The sequence below is a fragment of the Budorcas taxicolor genome, chromosome 16 (genome assembly GCF_023091745.1).
Source record: "Budorcas taxicolor isolate Tak-1 chromosome 16, Takin1.1, whole genome shotgun sequence".
Lineage (NCBI taxonomy): Eukaryota > Metazoa > Chordata > Mammalia > Artiodactyla > Bovidae > Budorcas > Budorcas taxicolor.
The window spans coordinates 61450003-61465406 of NC_068925.1; positions in this window are offsets into that span (position 1 = coordinate 61450003).

A 15404-nucleotide genomic window follows, 5' to 3' on the forward strand; every position below is an offset into this window, starting at 1 on the left:
CTTTTGCACCGGATACAATATGAGTTTTTCATTTGGATCAAAGTTTTCCTGTGTTTAAATACTTTTTTTCCTTTTAATTCCCAAAGTGTTTGCAAAACAAAAAAAGAAATCACTGATAAGGGATAAAGGTGATCATAGAGACAGAATTGGTTTTGTTGTTTGATTTTTATTATCTGAGAGAATGTCACTTGGAAACAGATCTGGGTTCTCTGCTAATTCTTTAACAGTATGCAATGGATGGGTATAGTATAGTGCAATGGTTAAGGACAGGCACTTAAGCCAGACTGCTTAAGTTCAAAACTGAGCTCTGATTACTTGTTAGCTGTATGTTCTTAGGCAAATATTTAACCTCTTTGTGTATCAGTTCCTCATCTGTGACGTGATGGTGATAGCAATAGTACCTACCTTATAGGGCTGTTGTGAGAATTAAATTGGTTAATGTAAAATAAGGCGCTTAAAACAATATTTGGCATATAAAAAGCACTATTAGTACAAAAAAAAAGTAATGTTTTCAGAAGTTCATCAAATTTCCAGGCCTAATTTTTTCAAAAGCTATATGCTTAGATCATGGAACAAATTCTACAGTATTTATTCAGGTGAGCCACCCACCACCACCACCTGACTAACTAAAAACAAAAACACCAATCTACCAATAAAAACACATGGAATCATATATCACTTTATTAGGCATCCCTACCTGGTCATCACGAGTACCTGCACATGCGAACTATTATATGTGAAATACTACTTTTGTTTAGCATATGAAGATTCCTTTTTTTTTTTTTGAAGATTCCTCTACCATGGATTCTTAAGATCCTGCCTAGACTTAGGCAAGGGCTTCCCAGTGGTCAAGAATCTGCCTGTCAATGCAGGAAATGCATGAGATGCGGGTTCGATCCTTGGGTTGGGAAGATGCTGGTGGAGGAGTGGGCAACCCACTCCAGTATTCTTGCCTGGAGAATCCCATGGACAGAGGAGCCTAGTGGGCTATAGTCCATGGGATTGCAAAAAGTCAGACACAATGGAGCACGAAACTAAGGCAAATATAAGAGAGATTTTTCAAAGTGAAATGGGAATTTTCAGAATGGGGGTGAGGGGCAGTAGACCAGGGAGAAACCTACCTACTTAGGTGTGGGACACTATTTCATCTCAATAAAATCAAGCCCAAGTGACTCACCTGAGAATTACACACTTGAGACAATCGAAACACTTTAAATTATCCCAGGTAGTACTGCTGCCGCTGCTGCTAAGTCACTTCAGTCGTGTCCGACTCTCTGCGATCCCATAAACGGCAGCCCACCAGGCTCCCCTGTCCCTGGGATTCTCCAGCCAAGAACACTGGAGTGGGTTGCCACTTCCTTCTCCAATGCATGAAAATGAAAAGTGAAAGTCAAGTGGCTCAGTCGTGTCCAACTCCTAGCGACCCCATGGACTCCAGCCTACTGGAGTGGGGTGCCCTAGCCCAAGCTTAATTGAGGGCAGCTGTGAACTCCAGGCAGGTGCAAAAACCAGATGAAGACCAGGCAGGTATAGAAACCAGATGAAAAAAAAAAGTAGAGTGCATGATGCACAGTAGCATAGGGACAGCCTCACCTGAGCCATGGCCGGGGGATGGCACAAAAAATCAAACCCATCATCATCAACAAGGCACATTGAAGACAAAGATACTCATCATCTTTACCTTCCCTGTAATAGAAGTAATACCACAATTTTCAGAAGCAAGGAACAGGTAAGCAGTGCTTCACTGATCCTTGTCTTGACTGATGTGGATTTCCAGGGTATTATTGCCAGTCTTACATTATCTCCCATCTTAGTCCATATTTCTTTCTCTACATTTGTATGGATATCCGGGTCATCTTTCTGCTGGGTTCTCCTGCTACTAGCCTTTTCTTTTGAGATTCCTCACCTTTAGCACCAAACAATTCACTAAAACAAAAATACCTCTTCCTGTCATTGCTTTGACTGTGCTTCCCCTACCCTTCATAATGTACAAGGTCTAAAATTTTCACCTGATGTTTCAAAATTCTTTCCCAGGATACCCTGGATTATAATTGCCGAATGTTCCTCAAACCCTCACCCCTTCTATGGTAGGCATGTATATTTTATTCAATAAGCCTACTTTAGGATTTCTTCCTTTTTAGCTCTGATTTTTGCAATGCTCAGGGTTTCCCTAATAGCTCAGTTGGTAAAGAATCTGCCTGCCATGCAGGATACCCTAGTTCGATCTCTGGGTTGGGAAGATCCCCTGGAGAAGGGATAGGCTACTCATCTTGGGTTTCCATTGTGGCTCAGCTGGTAAAGAATCTACCTGCAATGCGGGAGACCTGGTTTCAATCCCTGGGTTGAGAAGATCCCCTGGAGAAGGGAAAGGCTCTCCGCTCCAGTATTCTGGCCTACATTCCCCATGGAATGTAAAGTCCATGGGGTTACAAAGAGCTGGGCATGACTGAGTGACTTTCGCTTCACTTTTGCGATACTCAGATTCTCCCCAATACGGTGCTGAAGTGACTCCGTTTACAGCATTCAGGACTTGAATTTACAAGCTACAAAATCTACTCAGATCTTGCCTCCTTCTTAGGAAAATCAGACTTATCCATAGACACACAATAGTTCCCCTGTACTCTACTCAGGCGATACCTAAAACAACCACAGCTGATAATGATTATTTGCCTGTAAAATTCAATTACCTTCTTCTACATTCCCCCAAGTGTTTCCCAGGTGGCACTAGTGATAAAGAACCCGCCTGCCAGTGCCAGAGATGTGAGAGATGCAGGTTGTGAGTTCGATCCCTGGGTGGGGAAGAGATCCCCTGGAAGAGGGCATGGCAACCCACTCCAGTATTCTTGCCTGGAGAATCCTATGGCCACAGGAGCCTGGCAGGTTACCGTCCTTGCGGTCGCACAGAGTCGGACACAACTGAAGTGATTTAGCACACATTCACGCATATCCCCCAAATATGTTTAATTTTGACACATGGCTCAATGTCATAGGGTTGGAAAGAACCTCAGAGATCATCTAGGATAATCTTCTGGAATTCCCTGTACAGTAACTCCAGTGAGGGTGCCCATTTATTTCCAAGAATTCTAATTGTCAAAAAGTTCTTCCTAAAGATAAAATGATACGTGCCACCCTGAAATTTCCATCTGTTTCACCCCTAGTCCTAGTTCTACCCAGTAACTACACAGATTAATTTTCACTTTTCTTCCGCATAACAGCCCTTCAAATATTTGGCAGCTATCATGTTTCTCGAAATCTTTTACCTATATAATGCATATACTTGTATAGTTATATAAACCTCTGTCTAAATTATCTACATGGACTCAGAATGTTTCTGTAGATAAATTGGAAGAAAAATATAATTTCATACACAGCACTTTTCATTTTTTTTCAGCTTTATTGAGATTTAACTGACATACAGCATTGTTTAAGGTGTACAGTGTGTTGATTTGATACACGTATATTGCAAAATGATTACCACCATAGAGTTAGTTAATACCTCCAGCGGGTGTGTAATTATTATTTCTCTTTTTATATAATATTTATTTATTTATTTTTGTTTGTGCTGGGTCTTTCTTGCTGCTTGTGGGCTTTCTCCAGTTGTGGTGAGTGGGGGCTACTCTTTGCTGCAGTGCATGGGCTTCTCATTGCAGTGGCTTCTCTTACTGCAGAGCACAGGTTCTAGGCATGCAGGCTTCAGCAGCTGCAACACGCAGACTCAGCAGTTGTGGCTGCCCAGCTCTAGAGCACAGGTTCAGTAGTAGTGGTGCTGGGCTTAGTTGCTCAGTGGCATGTGGAATCTTCCCGAATCAGGGATGGAACCCATGTCCCCCGCATTGGCAGGTGCATTCTTATCCACTGTACCACCAGAGAAGTCCTACCATTTCTTTTCTATTATAAGAACATTTAAAATCTCTCTTCACAACTTTCAAGTATATAATACAGTATTATTAGCTATGCTGCTGCTGCTGCTGCTAAGTCACTTCAGTCATGTCCGACTATGTGTGACCCCATAGATGGCAGCCCACCAGGCTCCCCCGTCCCTGGGATTCTCCAGGCAAGAACACTGGAGTGGGTTTCCTTCTCCAATGCATGAAAGTGAAAAGGGAAAGCGAAGTTGCTCGGTCGTGCCCAACTTTTAGTGACCCCATGGACTGCAGCCACCAGGCTCCTCCATCCATGGGATTTTCCAGACAAGAGTACTGGCGTGGGGTGCCATTGCCTTCTCCATTATTATTAGCTATAATAACCATTAGATCCCAAAACTTATTCACCCTGTAGGTGGAAGTTACTCATGCTTGCTTCTTGCAAGAAAAGCTATGACCAACCTAGATAGCATATTAAAAAGCAAAGACATTACTTTGCCAACAAAGGTCCATCTAGTCAAAGCTATGGTTTTTCCAGTAGTCATGTATGGATGTGAGAGTTGGACTATAAAGAAAAGTGAGCACCAAAGAATTGATGCTTTTGAACTGTGGTGTTGGAGAAGACTCTTGAGAGTCCCTGGGACTGCAAGGAGGTCAAACCAGTCCATCCTAAAGGAGATCAGTCCTGGGTGTTCATTGGAAGGACTGATGCTGAAGCTGAAGCTCCAATACTTTGGCCAACTGATGCAAAGAACGGACTCATTTTGGAAAAGACCCTGATGCTGGGAAAGATTGAAGGCAGGGGGAGAAGGGGATGACAGAGGATGAGATGGTTGGATGGCATCACCAACTCAATGGACATGAATCTGAGGAAGCTCTGGGAGTTGGTGATGGACAGGGAAGCCTGGCATGCTATAGTCCATGGGTCGCAAAGAGTCGGACACAACTGAGCAACTGAACTAAACTGAACTGAAGTGAAAGTTTGTACATTTGACCAATAGCAATCCTCCTCTCCCCCTACCCCCAGCCCCTGCTAACCACCATTCTAGCCTCTGTTTTTACGAGTTTGGCTTTTCAAGATTTCACATATAATGATACCATACAGTAATCTTCTTTCTCTGTCTGATTTACTTCACTTAACACACTTCCTTCAAGGTCAATTCATGTTGCTGCAAATAGCATGATTTTCTTCGTTTTCGTAAATAAATTTCCATTATATATACAGGCACACCTTATTTTACTTCACTTTATTGTGCTTCACAGATACTGCTTAAAAACAAAAAAAATTGAAGGTTTGTGACAATCCTACATCGCACAAGCCTGTTGGCACCATTTCCCAATAGCATTTGCTGAATTTGTGTCTCTGTGTCACACTTCAGTAATTCTGGCAACATTTCAATTTTTTTCATTATTATCATATTTGTTATGGTGATCTGTGATTCAGATCTTTGATGTTACTACTCTGACTTGCTGAGAGCTTAAATGATGATTCGCATTTTTAGTAACAAAGTATTTTTTAATTAAGGTATGTACATTGTGGCATTTTTAAGACATAATGCTATTGCACCTTTGGTAGACACCAGCAGAATGTAAACATAAATTTTCACATGCATTAGGAAACCAAAAACTTTGTCCAATTCATTTTATTGCAATATTTGCTTTATTGCAGTAGTTGGGAAATGAACCCACAATATGCTCAAAGGATGCCTGTATCTATCACATCTCTTTTATCTGTTCTTTTTAAGCTGTTTATGCATGCAGCACTTTGAGTTTTAAGTGTGGTTTGTCTCTGCATCATTGTATTAAATCTTTAAAGGCCTAGAGAGTGCCAAATACCATTCCATTTACAGATCGACATTTTGAAAGTTTTTTTGGATGTCAGTGAGGAGGAGGATTCTTATCTGGCCGGAATAGAATTGTCATTCTCTTTGAAGATAAAGAGATGGAGTAAATGACCTCTTGTTCCTTTCAGTCCCAGGGGTCTATAATTCAATATTGCTTTGATTAAAAAACTTTATAAATTATTAAGAGACTATCTCAAACAATGGGCAAAATGCTATATAAATTATCACTAGTAGCAATAATGTCTATTCATTTTAAATTAAGAAATTAGCACCACTTCTTTTCTATGGTAATAATGAAATAGCTGACTGAACAATCCATTTAACAGGTAACCTATCACTAACTGGTGTAGTGGAACTGAGCCCAGTTTAGAATTTATGTGAAATGGGTTTGTTTTTTTTTTCAGTTATATATTGCTGAATAAGAAGCTATCCCAAAATCCAGTGGCTTAAAACAACAGTGATTTTTGACTTCTTGCAATTTGTGTGGATTATCTGAATAGTTCTGCTGATTTCACCTAAGCTCACTCACGTAGCAGCATTTGGCTAGAGCCTCAGCCAAGCTGCACGTTTGGCAATGGCCTCACTCACATGTCTGGCAGTTGGGGCTAATGTATCAGTTTTCTTCCATTGGCTTCTTGTTGTGGGCTGAATTACACCTCCCTCCCTATTCGTATGTTAAAGCCCTAACCCCCAGTGCCTCACAGAGTGACTGTATTTGAGGATAGGGTCTGTTTTTAAATAAACAGGTCAGAACACTTTTTATTTATTTATTTATAGCTGCTAGGTCTTCATTGCTATACAGGCTTTCCTCTAGTTACAGAAAGTGGGGGCCACTCTCAAGTTGTGGTGTGCAGGCTTCTCATTGAAATGGTTTCTCTTGTTGTGGAGCATGGGTTCTAAGGCACGTGGGCTTCAGTTGTTGGGGTTCCTGGGCTCTGGAGTACAGGCTCAGTAGTTGTAGCACACGGGCGTGGTTGCTCCACGGCATATGGGATCTTCCTGGATCAGGGATCAAACCTATGCCTCCTGCATTGGCAGGCTTATTCTTTACCACTGAGCCAAAGGTTCAGGATAGGGTCTTTAAAGAGGTAAACAAGTTAAAATGAAACCCTAAGGGTGGGTCCTAACCCAGTATGGCAGATGTCCTTATAAGAGGAAGTTTGAATACAGACACACAAAGGGAAGAGTATGTGAAGACACAGGGAGAAGACAGTGTAGACTTAAAAAATATTCATAACACGAAAGTTGAGAGTTACCTTTTATTTGGTGGGAATTTTTAGGACTTCAAGCCTGAAAGGCAGCATCTCCAGTAACCCTGAAAGAATTGCTCTGAGGAGGTGAGAGTGGGGAAGGGAGCCAGGATATATAGAAGCTTTGCAACAAACGGCAAGTAGTATGAAAATCAAAAGATTTTTGTAAATTAAAGAAAATCAGCTATCCCAAGTTAGGGAATTTAGCGCTTTCCTATGTATGGGAAGATGCAAGAGTCGGGGCTCACTGAAATCATTCCTTTGACGTGCACCTTTGCTATCTGGGGCCAATATCCTGTGTTTTCACATCCTGAGTTTCCTCAGGGCTCACCAGAGGGAGTGGCTGCAGTCTGATGGCTGCTAAATGGCAGGTATTCTTTCCTTCCTGAGTGTCCTCAGGGTTCACTGGCTCACACTGGAGGGCTGCAATTGCTGATGACTGTGACATCCCTGATTACTGATATGGCAGAAAATATTTCATTTCTTAATAGTCATTCACAAACCAAACAGAGGTCTCAGAAGAAACCAACCCAGGGACTTCCCTGGTGGTCCAGTGGTTGACACTCCACACTTCCCACACAGGCAGCATGGGCTTGACCCCTGGTCAGGGAACTGGGATCCCACATGGCATATAGCACAGCAAAAAGAAAAAAATTTTTTTTAAGAATAAGGAAAAACCTCAATCCGACTGACACCTTGATCTCAGACTTTCAGCCTCCAGAAGACTGAGAAAATAAATATCTGTTAACTAACCCATTCTGTGGTACTTTGTTATGGCAAAGTCTTAGCAAACAAGTGTAAACAATCTAACCTACTGGAGAACGAGGTTCAGTTCAGTTCAGTTTAGTTCAGTCGCTCAGTCGTGTCCGACTCTTTGTGACCCCATGAATTGCAGCACGCCAGGCCTCCCTGTCCATCACCATCTCCCGGAGTTCACTCAGACTCACGTCCATCGAGTCAGTGATGCCATCCAGACATCTCACTTAACAGTATTTTATTTTGTCATGGTTCTTGAGGTTAAAAGTCCAAGATCAAGATGTCAGCAGGGCTGGTTCCTTCTGAAGACTACAAGGGAGAATCTGTTCTCTGTCTCTGTCCTAGCTTCTCGTGATTTCCTAGTAATTTCCGGTGTTCCTTGGCACCTAGCATCATCCCATCTCAGCCTAGAAGTCACTTCCTCCTAGAAGCCTTAACTGACATGCTGGAATAGATGTCCCTTCTCTGAGCCCACATTAACTCTTATCTATGCCCCAGGATTTAGAAGTCACCTGTTTAGAGTTGTTGAGGTTAGTATGAAGGACAAACTGGGCCATGCATAAATTGAAACCCATTTTTGAAGCAGGACCTGTCAATACATAACCTTGGTTCCTAAAAACAGTATACATACTGTGTATACAATTCATATATTCTTTTACCCAGCAATTTCTAAAAATTACACAAAGATACATGTTCAAGTATGGTCACAGTATTGTTTTTAATTGTGAAAAATTGAACCCAGAGTAAATGTTCATCAACATAGAAATAGTTAATACTAAACACTGGGTAAAAAAAAAAAAGAATGAAATAGGTATATAGGGCTTAAAAAGATCTCCAAAGTTTCTCTGGGGGAAAAAAAAAACCGCGAGACACAGAATAACATGAGTTTCTCTGGATGGGTAATGGGAAGAATTATCAGAAAGGAAATGGTGGGTGGGGGATACCAGAAGTGCTACCAGTTTGTTTGGGCTAACTTCAGCATTTGCTATGATGTATGCCTTCCTTCACACGCTAGTAAAGTAATGCTCAAAATTCTCCAAGCCAGGCTTCAGCAATACGTGAACCATGAACTTCCAGATGTTCAAGTTGGTTTTAGAAAAGGCAGAGGAACCAGAGATCAAATTGAACATCTGCTGGATCATGGAAAAAGCAAGAGAGTTCCAGAAAAACATCTATTTCTGCTTTATTGACTATGCCAAAGCCTTTGACTGTGTGGATCACAATAAACTGTGGAAAATTCTGAAAGAGATGGGAATACCAGACCACCTGATCTGCCTCTTGAGAAACCTATATACAGTCAGGAAGCAACAGTTAGAACTGGACATGGAACAACAGACTGGTTCCAAACAGGAAAAGGAGTATGTCCTTTTCCTGTATATTGTTACCCTGCTTATTTAACTTATATGCAGAATACATCATAAGAAACACTGGGCTGGAAGAAGCACAAGCTGGAATCAAGATTGACTGGAGAAATATCAATAACCTCAGATATGCAGATGACACCACCCTTATGGCAGAAAGTGAAGAAGAACTAAAGAACCTCTTGATGAAAGTGAAAGGGAGAGTGAAAAAGTTGGCTTAAAGCTCAACATTCAGAAAATGAAGATCATGGCATCTGGTCCCATCACTTCATGGGAAATAGATGGGGAAACAGTGGAAACAATGTCAGACTTTATTTTTGGGGGGCTCCAAAATCACTGCAGATGGTGACTGCAGCCATGAAATTAAGATGCTTACTCCTTGGAAGAAAAGTTATGACCAACCTAGACAGCATATTCAAAAGCAGAGACATTACTTTGCCAACAAAGGTCCGTCTAGTCAAGGCTATGTTTTTCCAGTGGTCGTGTATGGATGTGAGAGTTGGACTGTGAAGAAAGCTGAGCACCGAAGAATTGATGCTTTTGAACTGTGGTGTTGGAGAAGACTCTTGAGAGTCCCTTGGACTGCAAGGAGATCCAACCAGTCCATTCTGAAGGAGACCAGTCCTGGGTGTTCTTTGGAAGGGCTGATGCCAAAGCTGAAACTCCAGTACTTTGGCCACCTCATGTGAAGAGTTGACTCATTGGAAAAGACTCTGATGCTGGGAGGGATTAGGGGCAGGAGGAGAAGGGGACGACAGAGGATGAGATGGCTGGATGGCATCACCGACGGATATGAGTTTGTATGAACTCTAGGAGTTGGTGATGGACAGGGAGGCCTGGCGTGCTGCAATTCATGGGGTCGCAAAGAGTCAGACACAACTGAGCGACTGAACTGAGCTGAACTGAACTGAACTGATGCCTTCCTTCTGAAGACTCCTCTCTCAATTTCCTTATCTATAATAAGAGGTCAATATTAATGTATACCTTCAGAGGTTGTATGAGGAGTTAATATATGTGAATCTCTCAGAATAACACAAAATTGCTTCACTCTTCACCCCCAGCCAAAATGATTGGTCTTGGGATGATCAGCTGACCCAAGCATGGCCAATTCCAGTCCTTCCCCAAACATTTTGGAATTGAAATTGAGAGGGGCTAGCCTTTCTTTGGGAGAAGGCAATGGCACCCCACTCCAGTACTCTTGTCTGGAAAATCCCATGGATGGAGGAGCCTGGAGGGCTGCAGTCCATGGGGTCGCTGAGAGTTGGACACGACTGAGCGACTTCACTTTCACTTTTCATTTTCATGCATTGGAGAATGAACTGGCAACCCACTCCAGTGTTCTTGCCTGGAGAATCCCAGGGACGGGGGAGCCTTTTGGGCTGCCATCTGTGGGGTCGCACAGAGTTGGACACGACTGAAGCAACTTAGCAGCAGCAGCAGCACCCTTTCTTTGAGAACTTGGACTGTGAGATGTAATGTCCAAGATGTTTCAGCAGCCATGTTTCCCCTCATTTGCAGCAGCGAAGAACAGGGAATTGATAAGCAGAGTGAAAAGCAAGCATTTATATTTATAATCCATTTTTTGCTTACGCTGGTTTGAGATTTTTTGTTGTTGTTGCGATCCTAACCAATACAGCCAATACAAATGCCAAATGCCGTGCTTCAGTCTTACTTATTTAATGTGTATCATTCATACGTGGGCCTGCCAAGAATCTGCCTGCCAGTGTATGAGACACAGGAGACACGGGCTCTATCCCTGGGTTTGGAAGATCCCCTGGAGGAGGAAATGGCAACCTACTCCAGTATTCTTGCCTGGAAAATCCCATGGACAGAGTAGCCTCGTGGGCTACAGTCCATGAGTTTGCAAAGAGCCGGACATGACTGAGAAGAAACGCACACTCATACATAAATGGTAGGTTGGAGAATGACGTCTATAATGCAGGTAAATTATGATACTCCATTAGGATCTTTCCCAACATGTTAATGTTTTGAAGTGACTGATAATTAACTTTTAGCAATAAATGAAGACTTTTTTTAAAAAGCTGACAATTTCATAGAAATGCCATCCTTTATTGTACACACAAGTGTCTTCCTGTAGTAAATAAGTGATTATTGACTTCAAAACTACTGTATTTCCCCCTGAGCTATGTAGAAAGGCTGCAAATGCAGAGGAAGAAGCTGCAAAGATATTTTCACAGGTTTTCCATGAGAGGGCTTGACAGACTTTCCTTAGCTTCCTTGTTTCTTCTCCAGCTTTCTAACTGTATCTCTCATGACTCTGCTTTCTACAAAAGAATCAAGCTGAGTTTATTTCTCAATGTTCCCTCTGCCTAAAATGTAGTACTTTTTTCAGGTTGACTGGCTAAGTCCTACTTGTCTCTTAGCCCAAGTCTTCCCCTGGTTAGACTTCCCAACCCCTAATCTAGGTTAGATTATCTCGCCTTCAAAATCCTATGCACTTCCAACGCAATTCATTACCCACTACTAACACTTATCCCCCATTATTGTAATTACTTGTCTTGTAGCTGTCTTCCTCACTAGATTCTCAGCTCCCTGAGGGCAGAGTTGGTCTCATTTACCAGTGTATCCCCAGCTTCTAGTACAGTGTCTGGTTTATGCAAAGTGGCCTTTAAGTAAAATAGAACATTAGAAATCTCTACTTTCTATCTTTCCTACAAATAATTTATCAAGTACATTTCTTTTGAAAATGTAAATGGAAAACTACCAGAGCAATAAATTCTCATTTCAAGAGATTTAGAAAATGTAGAAAATGATACAGAAAAATGCAAAGGTTGTCTATAATACCACCATGTTGTCTATAATACCAAATACTGCCTGTAGTACCATGTCTATAACACCCAAAAGACAAATATTTTGATGTTTTTCTTTTCAATTTTTTGTGTATAGATACACACACATACACATATGTTTTTGTTAGTTTTATCTTTAAAATAAATAATAAACAACTTCTTCTGTCCTAAGAATTAGAGTTATACAGAACATAGATTAAAAACTCAAAGTTGTCCTTTAAGCCTCCCCTCAATTGCTAAAAGTTGGTTCACTTTTTTCCTCCAGCTTTATTGAAATATAATTGACATATAAAACTAGACAAGGTTAAGGCATGCAACATGATTTGATACATGTTTAGACTGTGAAATGATTACCACAATAAAGTTAACACATCCATCACCTCATAGTTACTTTTTTTAAAATTGAAGGATAATTGCTTTACAGTGCTGTATTAGCTTATGCATATGATATTGAGAATCAGTCATAACTATATATATATATATATATATATATATATATATATATATATCTCCTGTCCCTCTTAAGCCTCCCTCCCCTGCCCATCCTCCTTCCCTGCCCATCCTGCCCCTCTAGGTCATCACAGAGTGTCCTAGGGTGGGCACCCTGTGTTATCATGTTGTTATTTTGTGTGTGGGGGTGGATTCCATTTTTTTAAAGCAAAATTGGAATCATACTGCATGTATCAGTGGTTTTGAATTTTATTTTACCCTGCTCCATAGTAAAAGCATATATTTTACATTACAGTCCAGTGATACACACACATACATGGATGTATGTTCACATACTCACACATTGGTATATGACTGAAATTTAAACATTTCAGGAAACAATATATACTCTTATGATATACTCATACTCTCTAGTCTAGTCTATATCCATTTGTTTCTTTGTTTGTATAAAAACTGTACCTCCAGAGCTCATTCTGAGCTGTCAGAGCCACAGGAGGGTGAAGAAGAATTCATGTTGGGAAGACAGCCAGCCAGTGGGGAGAGGGAGTGTCAGAGCCCAAGTAGGCTGAGCAGGGTGTCTCCATGGAGAAACAGTCTCGCATGAACTGTCAGAACCTGAATATTGTGAGAAGTGCAACCATGTGGAAGGGGTAACTCAGCCTGGGGTGTCAGAGTCTAAATGCTATGAGGAGCATATCCACATAAGGGAGGAAGCAGCAGTCATGGGAGATTAGTTACATACAAGGGGCATAATCAAATAGGTAAATTTATAATTTATTCAGAATGTCAACCAGGGTTCTCACTACCAGAGGAAGGAGTTACAAATACAGAAAGAGAAAAATTAAAAGGAACCCTATGGTGTTACACTATACTGGAAGGTTTTATGTATATTCAGAACCGACTACTTAATTTGTAGGGCCCTACGCAAAATGGAGATGGAGGGTTCCTTGTTCAAAATTAAAAATTTCAAGATGGTGAAAGCAGAGTTTTAAACAAAGTTGCAGCTGTGTTTCTAAGTATGGGGTTCAGTGCAACCACACAGGTCTCATACCCATGATGCCAGCCCTGGGTGTATTGATGGTTTTTCTATCTACATAGATTGAAATGTACATCTGTATTTACTAGTAATTAGGAAATATGACATATAATTTAAAATATATAATATTCCCTACTCTGACCATGAAAAGATTTGAGATCAGAAACACCCCAATAGCAATAACACATTTAGTACCTAGATCTTGGCTTCTAAACACCAGTCTCTACTGAAAAGAACCAGAGTTCCTTAGGAAAATGGTCTGAAACAAGCCTGGGGCAGGAAAATAGATGACTCTAGAGCTATGCCAGAAGGCAATGCTCAGAGAGTGAGGCATGTTGAAAGAACACAAGGGTTGGTGTGAAAGGGCTCTCATTTACAAACCTGGAAAATTTGAGCATCAAAATAAATAATTATGAAAAAAGTAAATATATTCAAGATAATGAGAGCCAGGTTGCTCACTATTTGAGAAGAATGTTAGAGATAAGGAAATGGAGAAAACTATTGAATAAAATAAGAAGCCATAAGTCCATATTTACATGAATTAATAGATAAATAATTTGAAAGTTTGACATCATGAGTTATATACATTCTCAAGAATCTCCCTACAAAATACTTATTAATAAGTAATTATTAATAAAGACACTACAATGGAGAAAACAGATATCATCTTAATGAAGTGATCAAAATAAAATGACATCACCATAACTAATCCCGCTGACAGGTTACAAATAGGAAACATGGATAGTCCTACCAAAAATGAGTTTGACTGAGGAAACATTGAAAATCCAAAATGAGAGACATTCTACATTCTTTAATCTGCAAAAATGCATCATGAAAGTCAAGGAAAGACTATTTCAGAATAAGAGAATAAAGAGGCATCACAATCTAAAGACAACATCATCTTGGATTGCTCTGTTTCTTCTAAGGAACATTTGGCAAAACTTGAATAGCTTCTGAAATAGAAGATCCCTATGCACAAGTGTTAATTTTCTGATTTTAATGATTGTGTTGTGATTACATAGGAGAATGTTTATAGGAAATGCACACGAATATACTAAGGAATGGGCTTCCCAGGTGGCGCTAGTGGTGAAGAACAAGTCTGCCGATGACGGAGACATAGAGATGTGGGTTCCATCCCTGGTTTGGGAAGATCCCCTGGAGGAGGGCATGGCAACCCACTCCAGTATTCTTGCCTGGAGAATCCCATGGACAGTAAAGCCTGGGGGGCTACAGACCATAGAGTCGCAAAGAGTCAGAAATGACTGAAGCAATTTTGCACGCATGCATATACTAGGGAATAATGACACATCTAAGGAAAAATAGCACATTGCATCAGCGACTTACTCTCAAATAGTTCGATGGACAGAGAATGTTGCCTACATTTTCAGTAAACAAAGAGAATATTGTGGCCATAAAGCCATCAGTCACTGCAACCATACCCAAAGGTGTACCCTGAGGGGTATTTTGGATGAAGAAATACAGAAAACTGGCCCTAGATTATTAAGATCCATATCAAAGGAATAATTTTAACAAGCCAAGACTCTTGCATACATAGAAAAAGCCCACACTCATTAACCTGAGATGTCTGTTTTTCCTATGTGATTAGCAGTAATCTTTTAATGTTTGACTACATTTTTTTCAGCAAAATTTTCTGTATATCTTGGCTCCTCCCTTACTTCTTTGGGAGAGTCATCAAAGCTGTTTGAGAGGCTGATTTCCCAAGCTAGAGTCCTCAATTAATGTCCTTGAGTGAAGCATATTCTCAGTTTTTATGCTGCAAATTTTTTTCAGTCGAAAGTTTCAGTGCTTTACCAAAAAAACCAAAATATATAAGTCTATGAAGTTAACTTCATTGACTAATAACCTTATCAAGAAAAGAAACAAGGGTACTTTATTTTTTCCTTTCTTATATTTTAATTTTATTGGAATATAGTTGATTTACAATGTTGTGTTAGTAACAAAGATGAAAGACCCTGTGTGCTAAGACCCACCCAGCACAGCCAAATAAATAAATAAAAGTAAATATTTTTAAAA